The following is a 23,230-nucleotide window of genomic DNA, read 5'->3' on the forward strand; positions in this document are numbered from 1 at the left end:
CTGTATTCTTGGCGTGACAGAAAGGCTACATCTGGGAGGATGTGTTGGGTTGCATTTATAGACCGACAAGTGATATCACGAGCCGAATAGGACATACATTCATCGTGTGCATATTCAATAATTTTGTTTGCTTTGCCGACTTGCATTGTTTGCCTAATTATATTACATGTTTAATTGTTTCTTGCTTTACTTACCATTCGTGGTAATTACTTGTGCTTTACTTGTACGAATTACTTGTTTTTTCTATTGGGATTGAGGAGGTTTGGTAAGGGGTAGCGATGTGATCTCATGGCAGTTAGACTGGTAAAGGCTGTAGAATAGTGGAGTAAATGTTAGTTTAGGAATTCCTTAAGATATAATACACTGATTCATTTATGGTTTTAAAGTTATGGTTTAAATTTAGTTATGCTTTAAGTATTATGCTTGATGTGAAGTTTTAGGATTGCCTTTGGCGTCCCGAATTCTTACATCTTACATTACTGGGCACTGTTACCATACTGAGAACCTCCGATTCTCATACCATATTCTGTTGTTTTTCAGATGTAGGTCGTAACCCACCTGGGTTGGTTACGTGATGGTGACTGACGTGAAGATTTATACTAGTTCAGAATTTAGCAAGATAATTTTGTTGTGAGCATAGTCCAAACCGATAATCGATCCTCAAATCAAAGTTTAAATTTTGGTTGTCATAAGTCCAACCCAATAAAAGTAACCGAGAGTATTAGTCCCGGGTCGTCTTCTCAAGGAATTGCAGTGAGGTATACATATAATTGGTTATGGTATCCAAGGGGGGTTGGTAAAAGTGCAAGAAATTAATAGGCAAGAAAATAAAGCAACAAACAAATAATGAGAAGAGGCTTTCATGGCAAGGATTGGAATCTAGGCCTTCTATCCTAGTTACTAATCATATCACAATAATTATCAAGAATTTATCCTATTAAGTCATCTCCAACGATAAAAGGTACAATGACATCTCCAACACTCGAAGAAAGTCTAATAAGACTAGTTAAGCTCAATCCAAAAGTCCTAATCAACTTACTAATCGAATTAGCAAAAGATTAGCGTCAATGGAAACAATATTAACTAACAACTCTAGATTACCAACATGAGTTGGGTATTAATGACTCAAGATTGCCTAATTTCTATTTCCAAACCAAGAATGCTCAAAAATCTACTAGTGGACCATAGGATAAGTTTAAAATTGATTGTTGGTAATTGTGATGTATGATGATTTTGATGATTGTACTGTTTGTGAATGATTAGAATGAATTATGATGTTTGTTGACGTTGAGGTACGTTGAGGATGGTGGATTGATGTTGAGATTGGATTATTGTGATTATGTGAAATTATGATGAGGTGTGGTAGGTGATGCTTTTGAATAATGAGATTGTGTTAATGTTGATTATGTTGGATTCTTGATGTAGGAATTGTGAAATAATTGAGTTTATGGTAGTTGAATTGATTGAAATAGATGTTGAATTGATTGGATTGTAATGGAGAGGTAAAGTGGAGTTATGGTAGTGTTTTGTGGTGAAATTGAATAAGTTTTGATATGGTTTGGTTGTGAAGTTTGGAAGTTTGAGAACCTAGCTAATTTTGGTAAAAACCAAGTTTTGGTGAACTTTGACGGATTATAACTTGAGCCCTAATTTTCGAAATTGGTTGAAAATTATCTTAAATTAAAGTTCATTTAAAGATCTTTAAGTTAATATAATGTTTGATGAAAATGGATTTATTTAGAAGTTATGATCGTTTAATGTTTGGTGTTTAAAATTGATTTCTGCAATAGAATTTTGCGAATCGGGGATGGCTTGCGTACGTGGGCATGCGTCTCTGCCAGTCCCTAATGCATACATAGGCTTATGCATGCGTACGTGAGATGAGCCAACAGTAGAGAATGCGTACGCGGCCTCCTGCACCATACGCGGGTGATGGTTTCTGTCCAGCATCCTTGCATACGTGACTCATGTCTGCATACGCATGATGGTCCAAAATTGAAGTGTGCGTACGCACACTTCGGGATGCGTATCCATATATCCTATTTTGCTAAAAAATCATTTTTCTCGCGTTTTAAGGTTCTCTAGCTTTTCAAACATTCTTTAAGTACTATTTAAGAATACTATCTAGTGCTTAGGTCCTTATACTACTAAAGATGAGTTAGAGACTTAAATAGATGAATTTTTCTGTATGAATTTATACGCGGAGACTTAGGTTTCTGAGGTACTCATGATGGATTAGTTGAAAGAAATGGTGGCGTATTGTAATAATGATTAATGTGATGACTTGTGGAATTACGGATTGATGGTGGTTGAGACGAGTTAAGGACTCGGAGTTGAAAGATACCTTTACTGAGTGTTGAAAATGAATTCTGAAAACCCCTAATACATTGTTTTATGCTGAGACTGTTCAGTCACTATGCGCCTTGGGAGAGGATTGTGGTAGTCTCCCTCTTGTCGAAGTCGTGGTGCTGGCATAAGGACGGTGGTTAATCCAGCTTACATTGAGGTGTGAGGGCTGGGCCGGTATCCTGCTTCCATAACCTTCTCTGCTGCATGAGTGTTGATGAGCGGATATTTTATACGCTTTTTGGGGGTAATTTCATGTAGATTTTAGTATGTTTTAGTTAGTTTTTAGTATATTTTTATTAGTTTTTAGGAAAAATTCATATTTCTGGACTTTACAATAAGTTTGTGTGTTTTTCTGTGATTTCAGGTATTTTCTGGCTGAAATTGAGGGAGCTGAGCAAAAATCTGATTTAGGCTGAAAAAGGACTGCTGATGTTGTTGGATTCTGACCTCCCTGCACTCGGAATGGATTTTTTGGAGTTACAGGAGTCCAAATGGCGCGCTCTCAATTGGGTTGGAAAGTAGACATCCATGGCTTTCTAGCAAAATATAATAGTCCATACTTTGCACGAAGATAAATGATGTAAACTGGCATTTAACGCCAGTTGCATGTTGCATTCTGGCGTTCAGCGCCAGAAACAGGTTACAACCTAGTGTTCAACTCCAGAAACAGCCCAGGCACGTGAGAAGCTTAAGTCTCAGCCCCAGCACACACCAAGTAGGCCCCAGAAGTGGATTTCTGCACTATCCATCTTAGTTTACTCATTTTCTGTAAACCTAGGTTACTAGTTTAGTATTTAAACAACTTTTAGAGACTTGTTTTGTATCTCATGACATTTTTAGATCTGAACTTTGTACCTTTTGACGGCATGAGTCTCTAAACTCCATTGTTGGGGGTGAGGAGCTCTGCAGCGTCTCGATGAATTAATGCAATTATTTCTGGTTTCCATTCAAACACGCTTGTTCCTATCTAAGATGTTCATTCGTGCTTCACTATGAAGAAGGTGATGATCCGTGACACTCATCACCTTCCTCAATCCATGAATGTGTGCCTGACAATCACCTCTATTCTACATTAGATTGAATGAGTATCTCTTAGATTCCTTAATCAGAATCTTCGTGGTATAAGCTAGAATCCATTGGAGGCATCCTTGAGAATCCAGAAGGTCTAAACCTTGTCTGTGGTATTCTAAGTAGGATTCGAGGATTGGATGACTGTGACGAGCTTCAAACTCGCGAGTGTTGAGTGTAGTGACAGACGCCAAAGGATCAATGGATCCTATTCCGACATGATCGAGAACCAACAGATGATTAGCCGTGCTGTGACAGAGCATTTGGACCATTTTCACTGAGAGGATGGGAAGTAGCCATTGACAATGGTGACCCCCTACATACAGCTTGCCATGGAAGGAGCCTTGCATGTTTGAAAGTGAGAAAGTATTATGTTACAGGAATTCAGAAGACAAAGCATCTCCAAAACTCCAACATATTCTCCATTATTGCGTAACAATTATTTATTTTATGCCCTTTCACTTTTTACAATTAAAACTAAGAATAATTATTGATATTATATCCTAACTAAGAATTACAGGATAACCATAGCTTGCTTCAAGGCAACAATCTCCGTGGGATTCGACCCTTACTCACGTAAGGTATTACTTGGACGATCCAGTGCACTTGCTGGTTAGTTGTGCGGAATTACATAGTGTGAAGTAATTTTCGTGCACCAAGTTTTTGGCGCCGTTACCAGGGATTGTTTGAGTTTGAACAACTGACGGTGATTCTTGTTACTTAGATTAGGAAAAATTTGTATTTTTGGTTTAGAGTCACTAGGATTGCATCTTCTATTATTCCTTTTAAGAATTTTTCAAAAATATTTTTTTCTTTAATTGAATTTTCATTTTTTTATGAGTTTAGTGTCATGTTCTAAGTTTGGTGTCAATTGCATGCTTTTCTTTGTCTCTCAATTTTTCGAATTGCGTGTTCTAGTTTTTCCTTGATCTTCAAATTGTTCTTGTCAATTTTTCTTGTTTGATCTTTGGTTTGTCTTGTTTTGTGTCTTTTCTTGTTTTTCTTGTGCTTTTTCAAATTTTTAGTTTTCAAAGAATTTTTATTTATTAATTACCTTTATAAAACACATTAAATTTATAGCTCAGTTGGCTAGAGCGTTGGCTTATGTTCTTGGCAATTGGGTATCTTCTTTTTAAAACTTTTTTCAAAAATAATTTTTCTTTGATTAAATCTTGTGCCAAACTTTAAGTTTGGTGTTCTCTTGTTAATTTTCTTTAATTTTCGAAAATTTAATTTGGTTTTCAAAAAATTTTAAGTTTGGTGTTCTTTCTTTTGTTCTTGTTGTTCTTGTGAATCTTCAAAGTGTTCTTGAGTCTTCTTTGTGTTTTGATCTTTGTTCCGAGGGTTTACCTGAAACTGTAGGTCGATCTCGGATGAGATCTTCTGTGCTGGTCTGAGCCGACGTGTCCGGCAGGTGTGTAGCAGCTGGAGCTAGTGTGTCCGACTTGTGGAACTGAGAATGCTGCTGATCCCTTGTCACCGAAGGGTCTGGGGATACCTGCAAGGGACTCCGATGCTTAAGTTAGCAAGGGTATTAAACAGGTATTGAGTAGAATCAGAGTATGAGTTATACCTTGGTGCTCCAGTGTATTTATAATGGTGAGATGTGACCTTCTTTATATAAGATAAGTTAGTTATCTTATCTTATCTTATCTTTTGTCGAGGTCTGCTTATCTTCCATGGAACTGCCCTTATCTCTATAGGCTTGGGCTACCCTTGGATCGGGATCGTATTCCTTGAGTTGGGCCGTTCTTTGGGCTTTTTTGTCGATTTGGACCGAGTTCTTTGCGAAGAAGTCGGTCCGCTTGACCTAAAGAGGTCGGTCGCTTTGTCTGTAGAACATCCCGGGTCGGACAGCTCGACCCAGGGTATGAACAGTGCCCCTGCTTGAGCTCGGTCTTTGTGTTGAGGTCGAGTTCTGGACTTTGGTCCTTCTCTAGTGAAGCCGAACTCAAGAATTTTGTCGATTCCTTTGTAGAAGCTTTTGAATGTAGAATATTTTTCCTCTAAAAGCGTGCGCTTTGGGAATGTGCGAGGGTTTAATGCCTTCATTAATTTTAACATTAATTGCCCCGTTTCCTTTAGGCTTTTTGATTTTGAAAACCCAGAAACGGTTTCTCTCTTTCGCCCTTTTCGTAACTTCTTTTCTCTGCTCTCTTCGCTCTCTATTTTTCGTTTACGCTTCTGCTTTCTTGTGTTGCGGCTTTCGTTTGGCGATTTTCTGGGCAGCTTTCATTTCTGCGCCTCCATTTTTCTTTCTCGAAGCTTCTTTCGTCTCCAGGTTAGTCCCATTTCGTGCTTTCTCTTTGTTTTTGTTTTTGTGATGAGGTTTTGATTTTGATCCTCCTTTTAGAGAAAGTTTGGTTCTTTCTGTTTCCATTGTGCCCTAGATTTGTTGAAATGTGCGTTCTGGGAGTTTCTCCATCTTCTGCATGATCCTTTTTGCTTTTGCTTGATGCTTTTAGGGCTTTGCATGTTCTTTGTTGTTTCTGTTCTGATACCACTATCCGCATCTGTTCCTCGTTTTATTTGAAGGTTGCTTTTGTCTGATTCTGAAAAAGGTTGCATCTTTAATGGTCTCTGCTTGGCGTGTTTGATGTTTTAGGGATGGTTTTTGCTGGTTTCGGTAAGGCAATATTTTTGATGACTTTTTGTGTTTTGCTTTGATGGAAAAATGCTTGTTGTTTGAAGCCTTCTTTTCTTATTTTGAGAGGTGCTGGGATGCGAGAAGTAGATTTTTCCTAGAAACCTTGCTTTATTATTGCCTCCAAAGGATGCCCCAGGACTTTGGTTTGAGTCTTGGGGTTTTCCTTTTTTGTGTGTTCGCCTGTATCGTATTGAGTTGTTTTCTCCTTTGTCTGAGATGTCTTTAGTAACCCCATCTTCTTTTCTTACTTGTAGGATTAGTTGGCCTCATGTCTTCTCAAAATAACATTGTAGAGATGTCTTCCAGAGTTCCCGAGGGGATGTCCGATTGGCTGGACTCCCTTGTTTTGTTGTGTGTTTCTGTTGTGGATGCTGAATTTTGCACAGAGTTGAGGAAGCGCCATAGGATTTGTGGTAATAGTGCTCGTGAGGAGGATTATGAGCTTGTTGCTCCTGATTCTGATGAGAGAGTTTGTTTTCCGACTTCCATCGAGAGGGAGCGTCCCTTCTTCTATGCTTATGAATACTTCTTCAGTCAGTTGAACGTTACTTTTCCTTTTACTGCTTTCGAGACCGACCTGTTGTGGTCGTGTAATATTGCCCCATCCCAGCTTCACCCAAATTCCTGGGGTTTTATTAAAATTTTTCAGCTTCTCTGCCGAGAATTAGATGTAACACCTGATGCCAGGGCATTTTGGCCAGTTTCACTGACCTTTTCTTTACTGTTTTTAGGGTAGTTTCATGCATTTTCTTAGGAAATAAGCAAGTATTTGGTTGAAAATGCAATCATACCATGATTCAAACAAACATTGTGAATTTTGAATGATTTCATGAGAATTATGCATGAATTATATGATAAATTGGATGATGCATGATCCCATGATTAAGAGCAAGACTTTGATGCACTTTATTTGATTGACTTCAGGCCAAAAGAAGAAGAGAAGAGCCACGTTAGTGGCTACGTTAGTTACACTAACGTGGGCACTAACGTGGAAGGAAGGAAAGCCCCAACGTTAGTGAGAAAAGTTAGTGGCATTAACTTTGGAGAAAGGAAATGGAGCCAACGTTAGTGACACTTAACATTATCACTAACGTTGGACCAAGCTCATAAGTGGCCACGTTAGTTGCCACGTTAACTTAGTTAACATGGCCTCTAACGTTAAGAAGAAAAGGGGACGCCAACGTAAATGACATTCAACTTTATCACTAACGTTGGCCAAGTCACAAGAAGCCACGTTAACTCCCACGTTAACCTAGTTAACGTGGAAGCTAACGTGAAGAAACAAGGTTGTCGACAACGTTAGTGACACCAAACATTGTCACTAACGTTGGACGAAACCCACACTATCCCCAAGAAGACGTGGGAGTTAACGTGAAGAAGAAAGGTGATCGCCAACGTTAGTGACACCCAACATTGTCACTAACGTTGGAAGGAGCCCACACAAGCCACAATGAGCCACGTTAACTCCCACGTTAACTTAGTTAACGTGGTAGTTAACGTGGGCAAAAGTCCCACTTGGCAGCCTGACCATGCCTTCTTCAAACATGCATAACTTGAGCCACAAAGCTCCAAATGAGGTGATTCCAGTGGCATTGTAAAGTAGGATTCCAGAGCTTTCCAAGAATATATGGCACTACATGGTTGACACTAAATTTGAGGGAGAAAACCTGTCCCGAAAGTGCAGTGATGAACATGGTATCAACCTGTATTAAGGCCAACTGACCTCTTCACCTTCCAAGAAGTGTAACTCGAGTTGTAGAGCTCCAAATGATGCGCTTCCAAAGGTATTTGAAAGTACACATCCAGGGCTTTCCAACAATATATAATAGTATGGGGTGGACACTAAGTTTGAACTTCAGAAACTGGCAATAATGAATCCCTGGTCGCTAGCGTTATTGGCACTCAAGTTTTTCATTAACGCTAGCGACGATGCCAGCGACCATGTCCACTTCAAAAGAGCATAACTTGAGCTACAGAGGTCCAATTGAGGTGATTCTAGTTACGTTAGAAATCTGACATTCAGAGCTTTCCAACGATATATAATACTCTATAGTGGGCATGAAATTGGAGCACAAACCAGAGGCATCTTTTAAGCCCCAAAAAACACCAACTGGTAGCAAGTGTGACGTTAGCCACACTAACTTCAGCACTAACGCCACACTTGTAGCATTAGTGGGCTAACGGTAGCACTAACATTGGCACCTGGACCTCAACTTTTTTCACTTCTCTCAAGTCCACTTCAAAGCTCAAGCAAGCAAGCGCACAATTGTCAACCAATCAAGGCCACAAGAATCATCTAGAATAGGAATTTTCATTTAAGTATAATTTGCTTTTAATTTCATTTTGTAATTTAGGAGAGCCTATATAAAGGCCTTAGTTTTTACATTCAAGTCATTCTGGAATGGGGGATTGACGAGGGGTCTTCGGACTCCCTCCCCTCACACACTTTTCCTTCTCTTTCTTTTAGTTGTAATTTTTATTTTATGAATGTTGAATTTTCAATTTCAGTTTGAATCTTCATCTTTACTTTTCTGCACTTTCTCTCTTTTCTATTTTTGTAGAGCAATGATCAACTAACTCTTTACATTGGATTAGAGAGCTCTATTGTGATTCAATGGATCAATTGTAGTTCTTATTCTTCTTCTTCTTTCTTTTCTCTTGATTTTACTTGAAAGCTTTCGATCTTCATCCAATTGGGTAGTATCTTGGGAAAAAGGCTATTCAAACTTGGATCTCTTCTGAACCTTGAAAGAGGAATGAAGAGATCATGCTAGAAATGCTTTCTCATGCTGTACCAAATTGGGTTTGGATGGATATGTGACTATAATCCTTTCAACACTTGATTTGGAAAATGCATGTGGTATAATCAGTGACCATACTTCATCTCTTCTCATGAGCAACTGACCAAAGAATTAGCTATTGATCAAGATTTGAGAGATTGAATTACAAGGAATTGTAATTCGATCAATTAAGATTGCCAAGGAGATCAATGAGTGCATTGATTGAGGAAGAGATGAGAATGAACATGATCCGGAGGATTGCAATATCTCTTGATCCCAATGTTCATTTTATTTCTTACATTTACTTTTCTTGCCATTTTATTTTTCTGCACCTTATTGCTTTCTTTACTTTTCTGTAAATTTACAATTCCTGCTGCTCATCATCCAAATCTGAATCGTCTAACTAGGATAATCAATTAACCATTGATTGCTTAATCCGTTAATCTCTGTGGGATTCGACCCCACTCTATTGTGGGTTTTACTTGACGACAAATCGGTACACTTGCCGAAGGGGAATTTGTTGCGAGACAAGTTTTCCGTGCATCAACACCCTCTCAGACTCTTTTCCTTTATTTGTTTGTTTCCACCAAGCCTGGCGGTTCTTCAAAAAAAGAAAGCTTCCTGGGTTTCTTTTAGGTCCACCCAGGGCCATAAAGTTTTTGCTATGTATGATGAGTCTTTTAATGACTTCAAGAATTACTTCTTTAGGGTTCGTGCTGTCGAGGGGGCCCGCCCCTTTTTTCTTGATGAAAATGATGAGCCTTCTTTCCCTCTAGAGTGGCAGAGGGATGTGAGAGTGTCTCGCTATACCTGGGAGATGCTTGATGATGTTGAGCATGCCTTTGTTGTTGTTCTTGAGGATCTATGGGGGGAACCACCCCATCTTGATATAAAAAGGTTTTTGAATGACCCGTCCTTGGTTCGGACTATTTTGGGTACTTGTCTGACTTGTTTCTACGCTTGTTTCTTAATTTTTTCTTCCTCTTATTATGATTGTAACTCTTTGCTGTGGCTGATTCTGTATATGCAGAGATGTCAAAGAACAACGACTCCATGAAGGCCTTTAAAATGGCAAAGAAGGCAACTGCTGCTCTGAACATCTCGGCTAAGGTGGCTGGAGAGGGATCTTCTCATGTCCCAGTGAAGCCTCCTGTGCCGAGTTCTCCCGGGCCGAGGAAAGCAATTCCTACTCCTCGGTTTCGTCAGGTCGATCCTCCACAGACTTCTGCCGTTGCTTCTGGTGCTCCTCCCTTAAAAAAGCAAAAAACATCCAAGCCCTTTAACCTGGATGCCCCGGATTTTGATGCTATCGAGTTTGTTGACTAGCAAATTGCCCCCTATGGTGGGCTCTCCATAGATGATGTGTCTCTTCTTTAGCATCTGGATTTTATCACCAAAAGTAGTGTGAAAATGGCACATATGGGTGTGGCTATTTTCTAAACTGTTCAGGGGATCCCGATTCATGCCACAAAATCCTTCATGGAGGAGGGCAAATCAAAATTTGATCGGATCAAGGGTCTGAAGGATGAGTTGGAGGTGAAGTTGGCGAAGGTAGAGAAGGAACTGGAGGGTGAGAAGGCCAGCTCTATTGCCTTGGCTGCTTCTTTGAAGTTGGCTAAGGACATGGCACTGAAGCACAAGGATAGCTATGTCTCAGCTTATAGGGAGTTGATGCATCTCCGGGATGATTTGGAAACTGCTCGGGTTAATTATGCCGAGCTTCAGGGTCACATTGTGGGCAGCGTGACTGCCGCCTCTCAGAACCTGATGGAGCAGTTCTGGATTGTTGCTCCTGATGCCGATTTGAATCTCGTTAGTCTTGATAACGTAGTAAAGGATGGAAAGATTGTCCTAGATGATTCCGATGATGATGTTGAACCTCCCCCAGTGCCTTCTATCAAGGTGTCGACCTCTGATGATTGGATTTTTGACGGTTTAGAATTTCACTAATGAAATCTCGTTGTAAAGTATAGTTTCTAAACCAAACAATAATCCTTTCATACAAAAAGTTGTTTGTCACTAGTACAAACCCCTAAAATTTATAAACCGAAGTATTCAAACCTCGGGTCGTTCTCCCTAGGAATTGTAATGAAGTGTCTTGTTATTGGTTATGAGTTATATTTGGGGTTTTTAAGATTTTAGACAAGAAATATAAAATGGCTAAGAAAATAAACTAACAACTAGCAAAGCTCTTGGCAAGATATGAGAACTAGAAGTCCTATCCTAGTTATCCTCCTCAATTGTGATGACAAATTGTCCATTGCTCCCACTTAGTTAACCTCTAACCATGGAGGAAAGTCAAGTGGATGAATCAATTTGATTCCTCAAGTCTTAATCAACTCCTAAAGGAAAGACTAGCTTTAGAGGCATTCAAATCAATTAGCAACTTCTAATTATCAATCAACAAAGGAATTAGATAACTCAAGAGTCACCAATTACCCTACCTAGGCCAAGAAGAACAAAACCTACACTATATCTAGAAGAGGCATTTCAACAAACACATAAAAGGCAATAAAAGTAAACAACATAAATTGCAAGAATTAAAGAGAGATCTAACTACAAAGGCAAGAGATCAACAATAGAAAAGCAAAGAAGAACAATTATTATGAATTACCTCTTATTGAATTGAAAGAAAATGGAAGGAACAATAGTAGATCTACAACAAAGCATAAGAACAACATAAAGGAAATTACAACAAAAGAATAGAAAAAGATGGATGTAACAACAAGGAATTGAAAGGTAGAAGTAGAAGAAGGCAAAGATTAAAACCTAGATCTAAGAACTAAACCTAATCCTAATCCTAATCCTAGAGAGAAGTGAGAGCTTCTCTCTCTAGAAACTACTTCTAAACTAATCCTAATGAGTGTGAATGAACTAATCTCCTTTTGCTCTTCAATCCTTGGCTTTAAATAGCAGTTTAGGCGCCAAAGTTGGTTGGGATTGGGCCCCACAACCCTTGAGAATTCGTTGGTCACGTTTTCATTAAAAAATCATAAACCAGCACCGACATGTACGCGCACAGCACGCGTACGCGTCCATGGGGTGATTCGCAAGGTGCGCGCAAGCGCCAGGTGCGCGCGCGCGTCCATGGGCGAGTTCAACTTCTTTGCCTTTTCATGATTTCTCTACTTTGCATGCTTTCCTCTTCACTCCTTTGATCCATTCCTAGCCTTTTCAATCTGAAATCACTAACAAACACATCAAAGCATCTAGTAGAATCAAAGGTGAATCAAAATCATCAAATTAAAGGCCTAAAAAGCATGTTTTCACATCTAAGCACAAATAAGGAGACAATCACAAAACCATGCTATTTCATTGAATAAATGTGGGTAAAAGGTGATAAAATCTCTTAAAATCAATACAAGATAAACCGTCAAAACGGGGTTTATCAACCTCCTGGGTTCCTCTATTTATGTCTGCTCTGGATTGTCTGATTCTGAACTGGGATGATGGAACTGTAGATGCTGTGCCTATTTAGACTCGCCCTCCTTCTCCCCGTACTGATGCTGCTGGGAAGGCTCCCGATCTTTGCTGATCTTCTTTTTAAGTATTTGTGTATATAGCCCGGTTTGTGGGCTTTTAAACTTTATTGTTTTGTTTAATTGCTGTCGCTTTTTAGTTGCCTTCCTGGCAACTTTTACTTTGAAAAACAAAAGTAGCTTTCTGAGGTAGATTTTGGTAGCCTCTTGCATCTTTATTATATTATGCTTCCATTGCGTTTTAACATGGTATCTCTTCTGGTTTCTAAGAGTGTTGGAATCTTGCTGCTTGACCTCTTTGGATTGCTTTTGCACTTATTGTTTGTAACTTGGATCCTTTGAGGCCGTGACTGTATGGGTCCAACTTGTTTCTCAGTTTTCTCGCTTTTGCTTGTATTTTTAGCATCCCATAACCGATTTCTTTATGTTGGCCCCTTCTAAGTTATTTTTGTAATCCTCTTTCTTGGACCTTTGTCAGGTCTCTTTCAGGGATTACTTTTATAACTTATCTTGTAGGAGACCGACTTCGTTAGGTCGATCTCTTCTAAGTTATTTTTGTAATCCTCTTTCTTGGACCTTTGTCAGATCTCTTTCAGGGATTACTTTTATAACTTGTCTTGTGGGAAACCGATTTTGTTAGGTCGATCTCTTCTAAGTTATTTTTGTAATCCCCTTTCTTGGACCTTTGTCAGGTCTCTTTCAGGGATTACTTTTATGACTTGTCTTGTAGGAGACCGACTTCGTTAGGTCAATCTGTTCTAAGTTATTTTTGTAATCCTCTTTCTTGGACCTTTGTCAGGTCTCTTTCAGGGATTACTTTTATAACTTGTCTTGTAGGAGACCAACTTCGTTAGGTCGATCTCTTCAAAGTTACAGCAATTCCTCTTTAATAGGGTTGGCCAGACCTCTTTCCAGGGATTTTCTGATAACTTGGGTTGACTTGGTCTGACTTTTTAGTGTCGGCCAGTCTTTTTAAGTTATTATATAGCAATCCATAAGACCTCGTCAGGTTCTTTTTGGGATCACTTTCGATAACTTCTTGCATTATTCTGTGTTCATCTTTGCCAATTTGTAGATGGTAGTTTTTGTCCCAGTTTGATCGTCCTTTAGGTGAATCGCGTTTTCACCTTTGTCGGTCGATCATTCCTATCAAGATGATACAGTGAATCTGTTCTTCACTTTCTGTCGATTCGGTGCTTTATAATCGGATGATGAATGCTTCAGATTAATGCTTCTTGGGAATTTGTAGAATATCTGAAATGTATTTTATTCAAAGAAAATGCAAATATATACATGCGGGAGTTTTCCGTACCCTTAAGTCGAATCAAATCTCAATCTTGACGCCTTATTAAAAAACCTTTTCAGGAAAAAGAGTGCATCTTGTGATGAGATCTTTTACCTGTCCTAGCTATAGTACCTTCTTAGGTTATAGGCATGCCATGATCTGGGGAGTTCTCGTTCCTCGAGTTCGGACAGTCTGTAGTAGCCCTTCCTAAGTACTTCTGTGACTCGATAGGGTCCTTTCCAGTTGGCTGCCAGCTTTCCTTCTCCGGATCGTGTTGTTCCAATATCATTTCGGATTAAGATGAGATCATTCTCAGTAAAACCTCTTGGCACTACCTTTTGATTATACCTGGAAGCCATTCGCCGCTTTAGTGCTTCTTCTCTGATCCGAGCTCTTTCTTGGATTTCCGGAAGTAGGTCGAGCTCTTCTCTTTGAAGTTGAGAGTTGGTTTGTTCATTGTAGTGGACTACTCGGGGAGACCCTTCCTCGACTTCTATTGGAATCATTGCCTCCACTCCGTATGCTAATCGAAATGGTGATTCGTTTGTAGTAGAATGGGGGGTTGTTCGATACGCCCATAGGACTTGTGGAAGTTCCTCGGCCCAAGCCCCCTTTGCTTCTTGCAGTCTCCGTTTTAGCCCGGCCAATATGACTTTGTTGGCCACTTCGGCTTGTCCATTGGCTTGGGGATGTTCGACGGAGGTGAACTGGTGTTTTATATTCAAGTCGGCCACTAGTTTTCTGAAGCCTGCATCTGTGAATTGGGTGCCATTGTCTGTGGTGATGGAGTATGGGACCCCAAACCTTGTAACAATGTTCCTATATAGGAATTTCCGGCTTCTTTGAGAAGTGCTATTGGCTACGGGTTCTGCCTCGATCCATTTTGTGAAATAATCTACCCCTACTATGAGGAATTTTACTTGTCCCGATCCCTGTGGAAAGGGTCCGAGAAGATCGAGTCCCCACTTTGCAAATGGCCAGGGTGAGGTTACACTGATGAGTTTTTCCGGCGGGGCGATGTGAAAGTTGGCATGCTTCTGGCATGGTGGACATGTCTTTACAAATTCTGTAGCTTCCTTTCATAGAGTTGGCCAATAGAATCCCGCCCGGAGTACCTTTTTGGTGAGAGCTTGCGCTCCAAGATGATTGCCGCAAATGCCGCTGTGTACTTCCTCCAATACTTCCTTTGTTTTGGAGGTCGGTACGCACTTTAACAATGGTATTGAGATCCCTCTTTTGTACAGGGTGTTGTTTATGATAGTGTAGTACTGTGCCTCCCTTTTTAACCTCTTTGCCTTTTTTTCATATGTAGGGAGAGCTTCTATTTTGAGGTAATTAATTATGAGGGTCATCCATCCTTGATCCTGACCTGTTATGGCTAAGACTTTTTCTTCTCCCGATATTGACGGGTTCTGCAGTATTTCCTAGATCAGGCATTTTGCTTGCGGGGTATGTGGCAGATCCTATATTCCCCGAGTTGTCCGAGCTATTCCTTGGTTTTATCCAAATACTTTTTCATTGTAGGATCTTTGGCTTGGTAGCTCCCTGTTATTTGTGAGGTAAGGACTTGTGAATCGCTGTAGATGTTGAGTTTCCGAGCTCCAACTTTTCTAGCCAGCTTCAAACCAGCTAATAACGCTTCATATTTTGCCTGGTTGTTTGAGGCCGTAAATCCGAATTTGAGGGAAAGCTCAAGTTGGGTTCCTTGGTTGCTTTCGATTATCACACCTGCACCACTTCCGGTTTTATTCGAGGAGCCGTCCACGTATATATTCCACTCTATGGGGATCTCCGGGGTGTCTGTGAATTCTGCAATGAAGTCGGCTAGGTATTGTAATTTGATGGCTGTTTGTGCCTCGTATTGGAGGTCGAACTCAGACAACTCGATTGCCCACTATAGGATTCTTCCTGCTAGATCTGTTTTTTGCAATATCCCCTTTATGGGCTGGTTGGTCCGAAGGTATGCGCTTAGAAGTATGGGCGAAGTCGTCGGGATATGAGTATGAGAGCGTAGGCAAACTTCTCTATTTTCTGGTAGTTCAGCTCTGACCCCTGCAGTGCTTCGCTAATGAAGTAGATGGGTTGTTGCCCACCCTCGTCTTCTCTAATTAGTGGTGAGGCTATTGCCCGGCTTCCTACTGCGAGGTACAATATGAGTGGTTCTCCTTCTCGTGGTCGAGATAGGATAGGTGGCCGTCCCAAGAATTCTTTGAAGTCTCGGAAGGCTTGCTCACATTCCGTTGTCCACTCGAAGTTCTTTCCCTTCCTTAAAGTAGCGTAGAAAGAGAGGGATCTTATCGCTGACCCTGCTAGGAATATGGACAAGGCTGCCAATCTCCCATTGAGTTGTTGTACCTCTTTGACGCAGGTTGGGCTCTTCATGTTGAGTATAGCCTGACATTTATCTGGATTTGCCTCGATTCCTCTTTGTGTGAGCATAAAGCCCAAGAACTTACCTGCTTCCACGGCGATGGTGCATTTAGCCGGGTTAAGTCGCATGCCATGCTTCCGTATGGTGTCGAATACTTGAACCAAGTCGGACAGTAATGTTTCTTCACTTTGTGTCCTTATCAACATGTCATCCACGTAGACCTCCATGATTTTTCTGATGTGATCTGAGAAGACCTTATGCATTAGCCTCTGATAAGTAGCTCCCGCGTTCTTAAGGCCGAAAGGCATTACGATGTAACAATAGTTTGCTTTGGGTGTTAAAAACGAGGTTTTTTCTTGATCCGGTGGATACATTGGGATCTGGTTGTACCCCGAGTATGCGTCCATAAACGAGAGATACTTATATCCCGATGAGGCATCTACTAGAGCGTCGATGCTTGGGAGTGGATAAGGGTCTTTTGGGCAGGCTTTGTTGAGGTCGGTGTAGTCGGTGCACATTCGCCACTTCCCATTTGACTTTCTCACCAAGACGACGTTTGCTAGCCATAGTGGGTACTTAACTTCTCTTATGAACCCTGCCTCTAGTAGTGCTTGCACCTGTTCTGCTACAGCCTAAGACCATTCTGGCCCGAGTTTTCTTCGTCTTTGTTGTACCGGCCGGGATCCCGGATAGACTGCCAACTTGTGGCTCATCAGTTCAGGATCTATGCCTGGCATGTCGGCAGCTTTCCATGCGAAGAGATCAACATTATCTCGTAGGAACTGTATGAGTGATTCCTTTGCATCTCCTTTCAGGATCATGCCAATATTAGTTGTCTTATCCGAGGTGTCTCCGATCTGAACTTTCTCTACTTCACCTTCGGGCTGTGGACGGAGTTCTTCTCGCCTCTGAACTCCACCAAGTTCGATTGTGTGGAACTCTCTTCCTTCGCCTCTGAGGTTTAGACTTTCGTTATAATAGCGTAGCACCATCTTTTGATCTTCTTTTATTGTAGCTATCCCTTCTGCAGTTGGGAATTTCATACATAGATGTGGAGTTGAAACTATTGCATCGAGTTGGTTTAACGTTGTCCGACCTATTAAGGCATTGTAGGCTGAGCTTACGTCGACCACGATGTAGTCTATCTTGAGTGTTCTGGATTGGTTCCCCTTTCCGAAGGTTGTATGTAGTGATATGTATCCCAGTGGTTGTACTGGGGTATCCCCAAGTCCGAACAGGCTATTTGGGTATGCTCTTAGCTCTTTTTCTTCTAAGCCGAGCTTCTCGAAGGCAGTTTTGAATAAGATGTCGGCGGAACTTCCTTGGTCAATTAATGTACGGTGGAGGTTGGCGTTTGCCAGTATGATAGTGATGACCATGGGGTCGTCGTGTCCTGAGATGATTCCGGATGCGTCTTCTTTGGTAAACGTGATTGCTGGGATGTCTGGCGCCTCCTTCTTTCCTTCGACATGGTATACTTCTTTGAGGTGTTGCTTGCGAGATGATTTGGAGATTCCTTCTCCCGCAAATCCGCCATGTATCACGTGGACGTGTCTCTCCGGTGTGCGAGGTGATCGCTCAGACCGTCCGACATCTTCATCCCTTCTTCTTTTTCTTGGCTCTTCATCCCGGTTGGCCAAAAACCGATCTAGTTTTCCTTCTCTTAATAATTTTTCTATGACATTTTCAAGTCGAAGCATTCGTTGGTGGAATGTCCTCGGACTCGATGATACTCACAGTATTCGTTCTGATTTCCTCCTCCTCGTTTGCCTTTGAGTGGCCGAGCTGGGGGTACTTTTTCCGTATGGCAGACTTCTTTGTAAACATCTACTAAGGATACCCTAAGAGGGGTGTAGTTATGATATTTTTTTATTTTCTCCCCAGAGTGATCTTCCTTTTTCTTGGATTCTTTATCTTTATCTCGGTAGGCGGAACCGAACCTCGAGGCTTCCCCAAGTCGAGAATTCTCCTCCATGTTGATGTACTTCTGCGCCCGTTCTTGTACTTCGTCCAAGGATGCAGAGTACTTCATTGATATAGATTGGCTAAACGGTCCTTCTCGTAGGCCATTTATAAGGCCCATAATGGCAGCTTTTGTTGGTAGACTTTGTATGTCCATGCATGTTTTGTTGAATCTTTCTATGTAGTTACGAAGACTCTCCCGATCTCCTTGCTTGATTCCTAGTAGGTTGGGTGCGTGTTTAGCCTTATCTTTTTGTATGGAAAATCTGGCCAGGAACTTTTTGGCCAGGTCGTCAAAGCTTGAGATGGACTTTGGAGGTAGGCTATCGAACCATCTAATGGCCATCTTGGTAAGAGTAGTTGGAAAGGCCCTGCAGCGAACTGCATCCGAGGCGTCAGTGAGGTACATTCTACTTCTGAAATTGCTGAGATGATGGTTGGGGTCTGAAGTGCCGTCATACAGAGTTATATCCGGAAGTTTGAAGTCCTTTGGGATTTTGGTCTTCATAATTTCCCTGGTGAATGGATCTTGATCCTTGCGAGAGCTATCCTCTGGAGTGGATCGAGTAGCTTTAGTTTTGAGATCGGCTTCGAGTTTTAGAAGTTTATCTTCTAATTCTCGGCGTCGCCTTATCTCCCGATGCAGATCCTCTTTTTTTCGTGTTGATGTTGGACTTCTTTCTTGAGTTGCTTTAATCGATCTTGAAGCACCTCTATCACTCCTGGATTTGATAAATTTTTGTCCTCGTTGGGCTCTGGAGTATCTTTGAGTGTAACATCCGCGTTCTTGTGCGGCGTTCTATCTTTCAAACCTGAATCGTGGTCGTTGTCATGGTCGTCCGCCATGGTGATGGGATGACTTCCAGGATCCTCGGCAACGGCACCAATGTTCTGAGGGTTTACCTGAAACTGTAGGTCGATCTCAGACGAGATCTTCTGTGCTGGTCGGAGCCGACGTGTCCAGCAGGTGTGTAGCAGCCGGAGCAGGTGTGTCTGACTTGTGGAACTGAGAATGCTGCTGATCCCTTGTCACCGAAGGGTGGAGGGGTACCTGCAAGGGACTCCGATGCTTAAGTTAGCAAGGGTATTGATGAGCGGATAATTTATAGGCTTTTTGGCATTGTTTTTAGTATGTTTTTAGTATGTTTTAGTTAGTTTTTATTATATTTTTATTAGTTTTTATTTAAAATTCACTTTTCTAGACTTTACTATGAGTTTGTGTGTTTTTCTGTGATTTCGGGTATTTTCTGGCTGAAATTGAGGGACCTGAGCAAAAATCTGATTCAGAGGCTAAAAAGGATTGTAGATGCTGTTGGATTCTGACCTCCCTTCACTCGAAGTGGATTTTCTGGAGCTACAGAAGCCCATTTGGCGCGCTCTTAATTGCGTTGGAAAGTAGACATCCTGGGCTTTCCAGCAATGTATAATAGTCCATACTTTGCCTGAGATTTGATGGCCCAAACCGGCGTTCCAAATCAGCTCAAGAATTCTGGCGTTTAACGCCGGAACTGGCACAAGAATGGGAGTTAAACGCCCAAAATGGCACAAAAGCTGGCGTTTAACTCCAAGAAAAGTCTCTACACATGAAAGCTTCAATGCTCAGCCCAAGCACACACCAAGTGGGCCCGGAAGTGGATTTTTATGTCATTTACTCATCTTTGTAAACCCTAAGCTACTAGTTCTCTACAAATAGGACATTTTGCTATTGTATTAGGAATCTTTTGATCACTTTAGATCTTAGGATCATGTTTGGACGTCTAGTTCTTAGATTATGGGAGGCTGGCCATTCGGCCATGCCTAGACCTTGTTCTTATGTATTTTCAACGCTGGAGTTTCTACACACCATAGATTAAGGTGTGGAGCTCTGTTGTACCTCGAGTATTAATGCAATTACTATTGTTCTTCTATTCAATTCAGCTTATTCTTGTTCTAAGATATTCATTTGCACCCAAGAACATGATGAATGTGATGATTATGTGACGCTCATCATCATTCTCACTTATGAACGCGTGCCTGACAACCACTTCCGTTCTACATGCAAACAAGGCTTGAGTGGATATCTCTTGGATACCTTAATCAGAATCTTCGTGGTATAAGCTAGAATTGATGGCGGCATTCTTGAGAATCCGGAAGGTCTAAACCTTGTCTGTGGTATTCTGAGTAGGATTCAAGGATTGAATGACTGTGACAAGCTTCAAACTCGCGATTGTGGGGTGTTAGTGACAGACGCAAAAGAATCACTGGATTCTATTCTGACATGATCGAGAACCGACAGATGAATAGCCGTGCTGTGACAGAGCGCGTTGAACATTTTCACTGAGAGGACGGGACTGTAGCCATTGACAACGGTGATGCCCAACATACAGCTTGCCATGGAAAGGAGTAAGAAGGATTGGATGAAGACAGTAGGAAAGCAGAGAAACGGAAGGGACAAAGCATCTCCATACACTTATCTGAAATTCTCACCAATGAATTGCATAAGTATCTCTATCTTTACTTTATGTTTTATTTATCTTTTAATCATTAATCCTCCATAACCATTTGAATCCGCCTGACTGAGATTTACAAGATGACCATAGCTTGCTTCATACTAACAATCTCCGTGGGATCGACCCTTACTCGCGTAAGGTTTATTACTTGGACGACCCAGTGCACTTGCTGGTTAGTTGTGCGAAGTTGTGATAAAGAGTTGAGATTGCAATTGAGCATACTGATGAGCGGATAATTTATACGCTTTTTGGCATTGTTTTTAGTATGTTTTTAGTATGTTTTAGTTAGTTTTTATTACATTTTTATTAGTTTTTAGTTAAAATTCACTTTTCTGGGCTTTACTATGAGTTTGTGTATTTTTCTGTGATTTCAGGTATTTTCTGGCTGAAATTGAGGGTCCTGAGCAAAAATCTGATTCAGAGGCTGAAAAGGATTGCAGATGCTGTTGGATTCTGACCTCCCTGCACTCAAAGTGGATTTTCTGGAGCTACAGAAACCCAATTGGCGCGCTCTCAACGGCGTTAGAAAGTAGACATCCGGGGCTTTCCAGCAATGTATAATAGTTCATACATTTCCCAAGAGTTGATAGCCCAAACCGGCGTTGCAAATCAGCTTCAGAATTCCCAGCGTTTAACGCCGGAACTGGCATAAAAATTGGAGTTAAACGCCCAAACTGGCATAAAAGCTGGCGTTTAACTCCAGAAAAAGTCTCTACACATGAAAGCTTTAATGCTCAGCCCAAGCACACACTATGTGGACCCCGGAAGTGGATTTTTACGTCATTTACTCATTTATGTATACCCTAGGTTACTAGTTCACTATTAATAGGATTTTTTGACATTGTATCTAGACCTCATGACACTTTACACGTTTCTCATTGTATCTTCTACGGCATGAGTCTCTAAACTCCATGGTTGGGGGTGAGGAGCTCTGCTGTGTCTTGATGGATTAATGCAATTACTACTGTTTTTCATTCAATCATGCTTGCTTCCATTCCAAGATATCACTTGTTCCTAAACCTGATGAATGTGATGATCCGTGACACTCATCATCATTCTCAACTATGAACGTGTGCCTGACAACCACCTTCGTTCTACCTTAGATTGAGTAGATATCTCTTGGATTCCTTATTCAGAATCTTCGTGGTATAAGCTAGAATTGATGGCGGCATTCAAGAGAATCCAGAAGGTCTAAACCTTGTCTGTGGTATTCTGAGTAGGATTCAAGGATTGAATGACTGTGATGAGCTTCAAACTCCTGAGGGCTGGGCGTTAGTGACAGACGCAAAAGAATCACTGGATTCTATTCCAACCCGATTGAGAACCAACAGATGATTAGCCGTGCTGTGGCAGAGCACGTTGAACATTTTCACTGAGAGGATGGGAGGTAGCCATTGACAATGGTGAAACCCTACATACAGCTTGCCATGGAAGGAGCCTTGCGTGCTTGAAGAAGAAGACAGTAGGAAAGCAGAGGTTCAGACGATAGAGCATCTCCAAAACCTCAACCTGTTCCCCATTACTGCAAAACAAGTATTTATTTCATGTTCTTTTGCATTTTACAATCAACCCTGATAATTATTGATATCCTGACTAAGAGTTACAAGATAACCATAGCTTGCTTCAAGCCGACAATCTCTGTGGGATCGACCCTTACTCACGTAAGGTATTACTTGGACGACCCAGTGCACTTGCTGGTTGGTTGTGCGGAATTGCAAAAGTGCGATTGCAATTTCGTGCACCACGTACCATGTTGATGGCGCCATTGATGATCATAATTTCGTGCACCATGTTTTTAGCGCCGTTGCTGGGGATTGTTCATGTTTGGACAATTGACGGTTCATCTTGTTGCTTAGATTAGGTATTTTTCTTCAGAATTTTTAAGAATGAATTCTAGAGTTTTAAGGTGATGATCTTATCATCACCAAAGCTGATTGATTCTCATCAATTTAGCTCTTGAATCTAATGTCCTGCTGAAGCTTGGCTAGCCATGTCTAATCTTATTAGACTACAGCTTTAGACAAACATTGCATGATTCTTGGAATTCTTATTAAAAGTTTTGATCCTCTTTATTTTCTTTTTCCACATAATTTTCAAAAAATCCAAAAAAATTACAAAATCATAAAAACCAAAAATATTTCTTGTTTGAGTCTAGTGTCTCATTTTAAGTTTGGTGTCAATTGCATGTTTCTATTCTACTTGCATTTTTTTTCGAATTCAATCATGTGTCTTCATTGATCTTCAAGTTGTTCTTGATGATTTCCTTACTCTGATCTTTAAATTCTCTTGTCTTGAGTGTTTTGTTGTTTCTCATATGCATTCTCAATTTGTTAGTGTCAATAGTATACAAACTTCTAAGTTTGGTGTCTTGCATGCATTGTTTATTTGATCTTAGTTTCATTTTGATTATTCCTCATTATTAAAAATCCAAAAGATTTTTAATTTGTGTCTTTTCAAGTCAATAATACAGGGAATTGGAGATTCAGAACATTCAGCAGAGGAATTACACAAAAAAAGCTGGGCGTTCAAAACGCCCAGTGAGGAAGGAAAACTGGCGTTTAAACGCCAGCCAGGGTGCCTGGCTGGGTGTTTAACGGCCAAAAGGGTAGAGTTTTGGGCACTAAACGCCAGAATGGATACCATTCTGGGCGTTTAACGCCAAGATGGCACAAGAGGGAAGATTCTGTTTTTAATTCAATTTTTTTTCAAGTTTTCATAATTTTTCAAAATCAAATCTTTTTCAAATCATATCTTTTCAATCATATATTTTCAAAATCAATTTCTTTCCATTTTCAAAAAT

The sequence above is a fragment of the Arachis hypogaea genome, chromosome 3 (assembly GCF_003086295.3).
Source record: "Arachis hypogaea cultivar Tifrunner chromosome 3, arahy.Tifrunner.gnm2.J5K5, whole genome shotgun sequence".
Taxonomy (NCBI): Eukaryota; Viridiplantae; Streptophyta; class Magnoliopsida; order Fabales; family Fabaceae; genus Arachis; species Arachis hypogaea.